Raw genomic sequence first — 11213 nt, 5'->3', positions numbered from 1 at the left:
CACAGACACAGGACAGACACACACATATATATACTAGATGTAACAGAAACGTTTAGATGGGGTGTGGTGGCTTACACTGGACTTTCACCCCTACCCTCCTCCAAAAAAATAAAAAAATAATAAAAAAATTCGTATGGCCTCCGTGTAGATAACAATTAAGTCTTCATATTAGCTGCATGAGGCTATATACACAGTCACTGTATGTTAAGTGACAAAGATGGCGGCTTCCATTGCTGCTGTATTTATGGAACTCATCTTTGTATACAATATTTAGCACGATATGTGTATGTTAGTTGACTGGACCTGAGTGCAAAAAAATATCCTTATGAAATACGGCATTGGTTAAGTAAAACAAACAAAAACAGTCGACAGTGCAGATTGAAAGAAAACAAGTGATCAGAATGATCTATAATTGTTAAAAAAAAGACTTGTTTATTATATTGTAGATTAAATATGTGTTTTCACTGGTTGTTTTCAGGTCCATAGAGGGTGTAAATATACTACCAAATCAAATCCCATAGATGACAATAGTAACATGTGGCTAGAACTCCTACCTGCAGCGTATCAATCGACATAAACGCCACAGATATTAATACTACCATCCCTCACCCTTAAAGTGAATCAGAAAAAATTTGGGGTCAAGCTGCTTATTTCTGAGATAATGAGTAGCATCTATGACTACCCTAGTTCTGCACAAAATTAGAGTACTTTTTTGTACAGTTACCCCATACATGTTCCAAGCACAGGCTACTTAACACAGTGGTACTAGATGAAATAAAATTGCATACATTTTTTGCCCAGATAAAACTTCTCTTTTTTTTACAACCAACACACTCACATTTATAACCAATCACAGGACTTGTGGTGTTTACTTCTCTATCAAAAGTTAGGTGGACCTCGAACTTTGACCCAGCTGGAAGTTATTTGGTTTGGTACTACCTAGAGCACTAAGCTGGAGACTCGCAATAGATAATTATCATTAGTTTTTATATTTATGTTAATCGTGTGTTTTGACTGGCTGTTTTTCAGGTCCTCAGAGTGCTGAGCCGGAGACTCCGATAGACTATGACTTCGCCCAACAGGAGCTGATGATGCAGGAACTCGGTAATGACCCAATTCAGGAGGCGATCGGTGCCATCGAGAAACAGCACGAGGAAGACAAACAAGGTAAACATTTTCCCAGATGGAGGAGATGTTTTGTCTCTGTCTGTTCCACATATTTTACAATTTCTTGACAGAGTTATGGTACTTGATCTTGGGAGATATTCAAATTTGTTGGGCCTGGTCAGAGACAATTCATTGTATTGCTTTAGCAGTACTCTAAGAATGCAATGCTGTTTGCTGTCAGAGACAATTCATTGTATTGCTTTAGCAGTACTCTAAGAATGCAATGTTGTTTGCTGTCTGAGACATTAAACTGTCTATGACATGTGTAGTAAACATACTTTAATAAACAGTCTTAATTAAATTATTTTAAAAATTTCCTCAACAGAGGCATTAGATCACCAGCGGCAGATATACTTTAAACCTATTTTAATAAACAATTTGAATTTAAAAAACCCATTTCGACAGAGGTGTTAGAAGTCAGCGGCAGATGTACTTTAAACCTATTTTAATAAACAATTTGAATTTAAAAAACCCATTTCGACAGAGGTGTTAGAAGTCAGCGGCAGATGTACTTAACATATTTTAATAAATAATCTTAATTAATTTTAGTGGTTTTTTTCCAACAGAGGCGTTAGACCGTCAGCGCCAGATGTAGTAAACATATTTTCATAAATAATCTTAAGTAATTTTAGTGGGTTTTTTCCAACAGAGGCGTTAGACCGCCAGCGCCAGATGTAGTAAACATATACTCTTCAAAAAAAGAAACGCAAAAGGGTACAAATGGGTTATAAAGCCGATTTTATGTTTCCTACCGGTTCATGCTTTGTGAATATAAGGTCATTGCATGTCCCAAACACATTCCCACGGTTACATTCGATAAAACGCAGCTACTGTAAAATAAAGTTTCAAAATGTGAATATTCACAAAAACGCAGCCACGTGAACGTGCGTTGTCTGCACGTGCAACATGAACACCGACAGTATAAAAGTGCAGGGTGTTCGCTTGCCTGGCCTCTGTATCTGGCCGACAGTTGACAATCCAGGACATGCCACGTCTCAGTGAACCGCAGAGAAACAATGCCATCGGCCGACTAGACGCAGGCGAATCCAGAACGGCCGTTGCCAGGGCATTCCATGTGTCCCCAAGCACCATCTCCAGACTGTGGGACCGTTACCAGCAACATGGATCAACACGTGACCTCCCTAGATCCGGTCGACCACGGGTCACTACCCCCGGGCAGGACCGCTACATCCGGGTACGCCACCTTCGGGAACGATTGACTACTGCCACCTCCACAGCCGCAGCAATACCAGGTTTGCGCAGGATATCCGACCAGACCGTACGGAACCGCCTACGTGAGGTAGGAATTCGTGCAACTGCGATGGAGACAGGTGTGGTTCAGTGACGAGTCCCGATTTCTGCTCCGACGTCATGATGGAAGATGTCGCGTGTATAGGCGTCGTGGTGAACGTTATGCGGCAAACTGCGTGCAGGAAGTGGACAGATTCGGCAGGGGTAGTGTCATGGTGTGGGCAGCCATCTCGCACACTGGCAGAACTGACCTGGTCCACGTGCAGGGCAACCTGAATGCACAGGGCTACATTGACCAGATCCTCCGGCCACACATCGTTCCAGTTATGGCCAACGCCAACGCAGTGTTCCAACATGACAACGCCAGGCCTCACACAGCACGTCTCACAGCGGCTTTCCTACAGAACAACAACATTAATGTCCTTCCTTGGCCATCGATATCACCGGATTTGAACCCAATTGAGCACCTATGGGACGAGTTGGACCGACGCCTCCGACAGCGACAACCACAGCCCCAGACCCTGCCCAAGCTGGCAGCAGCCTTGCAGGCCGAGTGGGCCACCATCCCCCGGGACGTCATCCATACTCTGGTTGCTTCAATGGGCAGGCGGTGCCAGGCAGTTGTCAACACACGCAGAGGCCACACCCGGTATTGACTCCAGATGACCTTGACCTTGGTGGTGTGTCCTATCACTTACTCACAATGGACTAGAGTGAATTGTGAACAATCCTGCAACATTTGGTAATTATCGGACTCACCATTCAATAATTAAATCAATTCTCCAAATGTTACGACAATGTGGTTTTGCGTTTCTTCTTTTGAAGAGTATATTTTCATAAATAATCTTAATTAATTTTAGTGGTTTTTTTCCAACAGAGGCGTTAGACCGCCAGCGACAGATGTACGAGAAACAGATGCAGATGTTGCGCAACCAGCTGATGTCCCCGGGGACGCCGTCCTTCCCCATGCAGCTGTTTGACCCAACCCGACTGACCCCGACAGGAAACACGTCCAGCATACAGAAGAAGTATCAGCAATGGGCACTCGACAGGTACAGGGACCATTACAGTGGGATAGGGTAGGATTAAGATAGGATTGTAGGATTAGGATTAAGGAAAGAATATGGTAGAATTGGATGGTTAAGGTAGGATTAAAATATAAGATGATGATTATAAGGAAGGATGGTAGAATTAGAGGATCATGGTAGTATTAGAATAGGTGATGGTAGGATTACGTGATAATTAAGCAAGGATTATGGTAAGATGTATGAATGATTATGGGATTAAGGATTGTATAATTAATGGATTAAGGTAGGATTAGAGCAGAATATGGAAGGATTATAGGATTAAGGAAGGATGGTAGAATTAGAGGATAGGGTATGATTAGAATAGAATGTGGTAGGATTAGAGGATTGTGGAAGGATGTTATGCAGATATGGTATGGTTAGAGAATGATTAAGTTAGGATTGAAAAGGACTGGGATATAACCGAAGTAGAATAACAGCATTAGGGAAGATGATTGGCGTGGGGATATGGTAGGATTGAAGGAAGATATGCTATGATTAATAGAGTATTAGAGTAGATTATGGGAGGATTTGTTTGGAATTTGGTTCTGTGTGAGATAGAATATTATAGGATTAGATAATCAAATCAGATTTCAGTGGAGTTTAGTAGGATTAGCAGAGGATTAAGACTGCTCTGAAAACAGTTCTAAACAAATACACATTATGGGAAAAAAAAAATAAACCTGATATTATGGTTCATAGTTGAAATGAAAGATCACACTAAAATCCACAAATTCAGTACAATTGACATCAAATGAAAATCGGACAAAAAAAACCCTGAACAAGCTGTAGTTTCACAACAGATATAAAGGCAGGATGACACTGGAAGGAATTCTATTGTTGCCAATTTTCAGATATATAATATGGAAAAAATTATTAAAAAGTAGCTAATTTAAACAAAATTTTATTAGGCAAGTATTAAACGTTGTAGCCACTTTGGATAAATGTTAGCAGTTGGCTGATTTGGCAATGAGCAGGGTTAGCCCTGCATGTAAAGGGTTAATTTCTCATATTATTTGTGTACGTGTCCTTTGCACCTGATTTCACTGTACAAACAGTTAGGAGCTCTGACATTTTGGGTTGGAAATACATCGGAATACATTTGTCTGCTCTCTAATAGACCTTGATTAATTATGACGTCACACGAATCCTATTAAACCACTAAGTGATTGTATTTCCAGTCGAACATTCGAGAGTATTGTCAGTGTCAACAGACAGGCTAGACAATTGGATTTCCGTGTTTGTATATTCCCTTAGTTCAGCTGATTTCATCAGACAAGATGTCTGCATGCATTTCTCAGGTTAACCGACAGACATGTATATAGGTCGACTCGCGTGGCTGGCTTAATTGTTAGAGATTTCTGACGATTAATTCCTAGTGACAGATGTATTAAAACATAATACAAATCAGCATCGTTTTGTCTTAACCTGTCAGTCTTTTCAACTAATAATTATTTTTAATAATTTAAACAAATTTAGTGATATTTTGTATCGAGTGACATTTTTATTTTATATGCTTATCTATGATGGATCGTATTATCGTATGGCGTTGTCCGTCCATCTGTATGTCTGTACGTCCATCTGATAACTTGTTCTTGTCTGAACCATATCTTGCATACAGATGCACCCAGGACCATCAAACCTCACATGTAGGAACAACTTGGGATGGTGGTGTATCACATATAATTACTAGGTCATAATTAGAATTGAATCATACCCATAACACTTTTCATTAATATGTATGGTTTTCCATCAAACTCCTGACAGGGCATACGGGCATATTAGGTACCTAACCGGTACTCTTGTTTAATGAACTGTATACTCCCTTTGTGTATGAAGTAACTACATGTATATGCTCCTTTTGTGTATGAAAGTAAGAAATTTTTTATTTAACGACACACTCAACACATTTTATTTACGGTTATATGGCATCAGACATATGGTTTAGGACCATACAGATATTGAGAGAGGAAACCCGCTGTCGCCACTTCATGGGCTACTCTTTTCGATTAGCAGCAATGGGTTCTTTTATATGCACCATCCCACAGACAGGGTAGTACATACCACAGCCTTTGATATACCAGTTGTGGTGCACTGGCTGGAATGAGAAATAGCCCAATGGGCCACCGATGTATGAAGTAACTATATGCTCCTTTTGTGTATGAAGGAATCATACTCCCTTTGTGTATGTCTTTTTGTGTCTGTGTGTGTTTCTGTTACATTTTATTTCTATTGTCTTATATTATCAATAATCCCACCTAGCTGTCTGCCAACACATCTTATAAAAAAGTTAAATTAATATCCATGTTTTATAATGAAGTTATAGATATATGTATTAAATCGTGGTTGAGCTGAATAGTAACTGTCCACGTTATTCAAACTCTTAACAAGCTGTAGACTGATAGAGGATTCTGCCTTTTTCAGAGAGAAGATTTTCAAGCAGAGTCTGGTAAAACTGCGAGAGGAAGTGGTGAAAGCGAACACGCTCGTACGTGAGGCCAACTTCCTGTCCGAGGAGATGGGAAAACAGACGAAATTCCACGTCACTCTGCAGATACCAGCCGCCAACCTCAGTCCTAACAGACGGGTATGATATGAGTTTATTATACATTAAATAATGATTATCTTTAGATACCAGCCGCCAACCTCAGTCCTAACAAACAGGTACGATATGCAGTATGTTAAATATTTATTTTCTTTAGATACGAGCATCTATAACTTCAGTCCTAATTCATTGAGCTGGCTATACAGGTGAAGCGACGAGGTTGTAACATACAGATCTGTTCTAGTGTTTGATAATTTACCTTGTTTTGTAGCGAGGTGCGTTTGTCAGTGAGCCGGCGATACAGGTGAAACGACGAGGTCGTAACATACAGATCTGGTCGATGGAGAAGCTGGAGAACAAGATCATCGACATGCGGGAGATGTACGAGGAGCGGAAGGCGCTGGGACTGCCGATGATGGTATCGTCATGTTGTGATGATGTTGACGGTGACACAGATGCGGTGTGTCCATACGTCCTGCATGGCTTTTTATACCTTGTGTTGTAGTGTAGTAGTACTTCATGGGTTATCAGTGTAATATTTAATATATAGTGTAGGTTAGGTGTGTAATATTTAATATATAGCATAGGTTATCTGTGTAATATTTAATATATAGTATAGATTATCTGTGTAATACTTAATATATAGCATAGGTTATCTGTGTAATATTTAATATATAGTATTTGTTAGGTGTGTAATATTTAATATATATAGTATAGATTATCTGTGTAATATTTAATATATAGCATATATTATCTGTGTAATATTTAATATATAGCATAGGTTATCTGTGTAATACTTAATATATAGCATAGGTTATCTGTGTAATATTTAATATATAGTATAGGTTATCTGTGTAATATGTAATATATAGCTTAGGTTATCTGTGTAATATTTAATATATAGCATACCGTATATCTTCGCCTGTAAGTCGATCTCGGCTATAAATCGAGTCCCTAATTTCAAGCCCTGAAAACGTATTTTTTTATTGACCCGTTTATAAGTCGACCCATGAAAAACAACTTATAAATATTGAAATATTTCTTATTTTCTGCACATGAGAACAATAATGTACAATATTTGAACAAAAGAAATTATTTTACAAACTCTGTTTTCACGTTTTGTACATCGCAATATAATCAGACTATTCCAATCAAACTATCATTATTACATAGCATCAAAACGAAATATTCCCTTAGTAGAGAGTGAAAAGCTGTTTGACTGTTACTGTTTGGTACTGTACAGATGGTTTGTGCACAGACAACAACATTTTAGTTATAAACAACTGCCAACAGATCACTACGATAAAACTGAAAGTATCACGTTTTGCCGCCATATTAATACATGTAAGGAGGATAAACTCTGGAAAGTACACTGGTTTTGTACCAATGGATGTGTGTCCCTATTGCTCTAGATCGTGAACTGCACGTGATCAGTCTATTTTAAGGGAAATCTCAGTAATATTCATGAAGTTAATCACCGCCAAAACCCTGTTTAGAACAACCATAATGCCAGTGACCAGATTTCAAAATAACTCCGGCCAAACATTGTAGTTAGTAGTGTTTACATTTTTACATTAGTTGATGACTGTTAATTTAACAAAGTGGACTGTTGTCTTGGCATGGTGAATGAGTACATAGCTCTTTCGCATAAACGAAAACATGTCCCTGTAATATTTAATATATAGCATATATGTATCTGTGTAATATTTAATATATAGCATAGGTTATCTGTGTAATACTTAATATATAGCATAGGTTATCTGTGTAATATTTAATATATAGTATAGGTTATCTGTGTAATATTTAATATATAGCTTAGGTTATCTGTGTAATATTTAATATATAGCATACCGTATATCTTCGCCTGTAAGTCGATCTCGGCTATAAATCGAGTCCCTAATTTCAAGCCCTGAAAACGTATTTTTTTATTGACCCGTTTATAAGTCGACCCATGAAAAACAACTTATAAATATTGAAATATTTCTTATTTTCTGCACATGAGAACAATAATGTACAATATTTGAACAAAAGAAAATTATTTTACAAACTTCTGTTTTCACGTTTTGTACATCGCAATATAATCAGACTATTCCAATCAAACTATCATTATTACATAGCATCAAAACGAAATATTCCCTTAGTAGAGAGTGAAAGCTGTTTGACTGTTACTGTATGGTACTGTACAGATGGTTTTGTGCACAGACAACAACTTTATTTATAAACACTGCCAACAGATCACTACGATAAAACTGAAAGTATCACGTTTTGCCGCCATATTAATACATGTAAGGAGGATAACTCTGGAAAGTACACTGGTTTTTGTACCAAATGATGTGTGTCCCTATTGCTCTAGATCGTGAACTGCAGTGATCAGTCTATTTTAAGGGAAATCTCAGTAATATTCATGAAGTTAATCACCGCCAAAACATTGTTTGAACAACCATTAATGCCAGTGACCAGATTTCAAAATAAACTCAGGCAACAGGTAGTTAGTATTGTTTACATTTTTACTATTAGTGATGACTGTTAATTTAACTAAGTGGACTGTTGTCTTGGCATGTGAGTGAGATCGTACACCTTTTCGCATAACGAAAACCGTTCTAATGCCAAAAAAAAAAAGGTTATAAAAAAATAAATGTGTCAAATTAACATATTTGAGTATAAATACATGGCATACTTCAACAATAAAACTTGTAAAATAATCCCCAAAACTAATATTTTTTGGTGAAATTTTTTTACCCTCTTATAAGTCGACCCCCCAAGTTATAAAATAATTTTTGGGTGAAAAAAATTCGACTTATAGGCGAAGATATACGGTAGGTTATCTGTGTACTATTTAATATGTAGCATAGATTATCTGTGTAATATTTAATATATATCGTAGGTGATCTGTGTAATATTTAATATATAGCATAGATTATTTGTGTTATATTTAATATATAGCTTAGGTTATTTGTGTAATATTTAATATATAGCATAGGTTAGGTGTGTAATATTTAATATATAACATAGGTTATCTGTGTAATTTTTAATATATAGTATAGATTAGGTATGTAATATTTAATAGATAGCATAGGTCAGGTGTGTAATATTTAATATATAGTATAGGTTAGGTGTGTAATATTTAATAGATAGCATAGGTCAGGTGTGTAATATTTAATATATAGCATAGGTTAGGTGTGTAATATTTAATATATAGCATCGGTCAGGTGTGTAATATTTAATATATAGCATAGGTCAGGTGTGTAATATTTAATATATAGCATAGGTTAGGTGTGTAATATTTAATATATAGCATAGGTTATCTGTGTAATATTTAATATATAGCATAGGTTAGGTGTGTAATATTTAATATATAGCATAGGTTATCTGTGTTATATTTAATATATAGCGTAGGTTATCTGTGTAATATTTAAATATAGCATAGATTATCTGTGTAATATTTAATATATAGCTTAGGATATCTGTGTAATATTTAATATATAGCATAGGTTAGGAGTGTAATTTTTAATATATAGTATAGGTTATGTGTGTAATATTTAATATATATCATAGATTGTCTGTGTAATTTTTAATATATAGTATAGGTTATTTGTATCAGGGCTTTAGATTGCATCAAAGTCAAGGCGATAAATGTTGTGTCCAAAATACATACGCTCCAAATAATCACTCCCAAATACAGTACAAACATGATGACCTCCAAATAATCACTCCCAAATACAGTACAAACATGATGACCTCCAAATAATCACTCCCAAATACAGTACAAATATGATGACCTCCAAATAATCACTCCCAAATACAGTACAAACATGATGACCTCCAAATAATCACTCCCAAATACAGTACAAACATGATGACCTCCAAATAATCACTCCCAAATACAGTACAAACATGATGACCTCAAAACCAAGTGCTGAAATGTTACGTTTAATTAGATTTTTAAAAACTTGAAATACATTTCTGAATATAGACAATTGTTAGCGATTAATGACAGTACTGAACTAAAGTGATCTTCCTGCACTAAGAAAAAGACATTAAACCCTATGACTTGACCTGATACCTTTTAGACTTAACAGTTAACTCTCCTTTTATTTGTTTACATAAATAACAAATGTCAAGCCTTCTAGACTCTAGTATAGTAAAATTTGGCAGTCATCTCCCCCTGATTTGGTTTAAAGTTGCGTTGCGTGAGTTTTCACCATGGTCATATACGACAGAGGTTTCGAGCATGTCCGCCCCGGAGTTCGATCTCCGGGAAGTCAGGGACCCAACCCGGAGCAGAAGTTTGAAGTACCACAGTTGACATACTTCCTAGACTGGTCTTCAGTATGGATTGACAGTTATCTCCCCTTTTATTAGTTTAGTTTAATAACAAATGCCATACCTGCTAGACTCTACTCTAGTATAGTAAAATTGCCTTAAATTATTTACTATTTACTGTGCAAGAATTTTGATATCCGATTTTTTTAGTTTAAAACTAAGATATTAAAGAACTTTAATATGATGCTATGGTAAATTATATTAAAAAAATTATTTTGTAATATTATAAATAGTATTAAATATGAAAAGGATGTTAGCTTTTGACATCCTTTAATATGTTACTTTATTTTCAAATATAAAAACAAATGCTATTCCAAATTGGCGATAAACTATGTAACACTTTGATATGAGTAAAACCTGAATTGAAATGTAAATAAAGTATTTCAGTTTGCAGTTGTATAAATTTCATGATTATCTGTTGTTGGATGATGAAAACCAAAAAAAGGGGTAAATTTTAATATTTTTTATTACATACAATTTTTAGTTTATTTTCTATAAAACTTTTCATCCGATTTTTCCCATTCATTTTATGATCCGTCTTATCACCAGTTGTCTACTTACCTGTATGTTTCTTCTAAAGTTTTATTTATAACTTACTGCTTCATTTAACTTCACTTTACATTCATTCATTCAACTTATTTCAGTGCTTATATCCAATTACAGTTCAAACATGCTGTCCTGGGCACACACCTCAGCTATCTGGGCTGTCTGTCCAGGACAGTGGGTTAATGGTTAGTCTTTAATTGTTAACGAGAGAGAAGAGGGTGTAGTGGCCTTACACCTTCCCACTGAGCCCTTAAAACTCGCTCTTGGTTGGAGCCAGTACCAGCCTGCGAACCCTGTACCTACCAACCCGTAGTCCG

General features: G+C 36.4%; 1 protein-coding gene across 6 annotated transcripts in view; it reads left to right on the top strand.

The window, feature by feature from the left end:
* Positions 1-11213, top strand: part of LOC121377005 (kinesin-like protein KIF13A) — a 397936-nt gene that overhangs the window by 342399 nt on the left and 44324 nt on the right. The window lies entirely within an intron of this gene.

Source organism: Gigantopelta aegis, chromosome 7 (assembly GCF_016097555.1).
Source record: "Gigantopelta aegis isolate Gae_Host chromosome 7, Gae_host_genome, whole genome shotgun sequence".
Taxonomy (NCBI): domain Eukaryota; kingdom Metazoa; phylum Mollusca; class Gastropoda; order Neomphalida; family Peltospiridae; genus Gigantopelta; species Gigantopelta aegis.
This window is presented reverse-complemented; position numbering and strand designations above follow the sequence as displayed.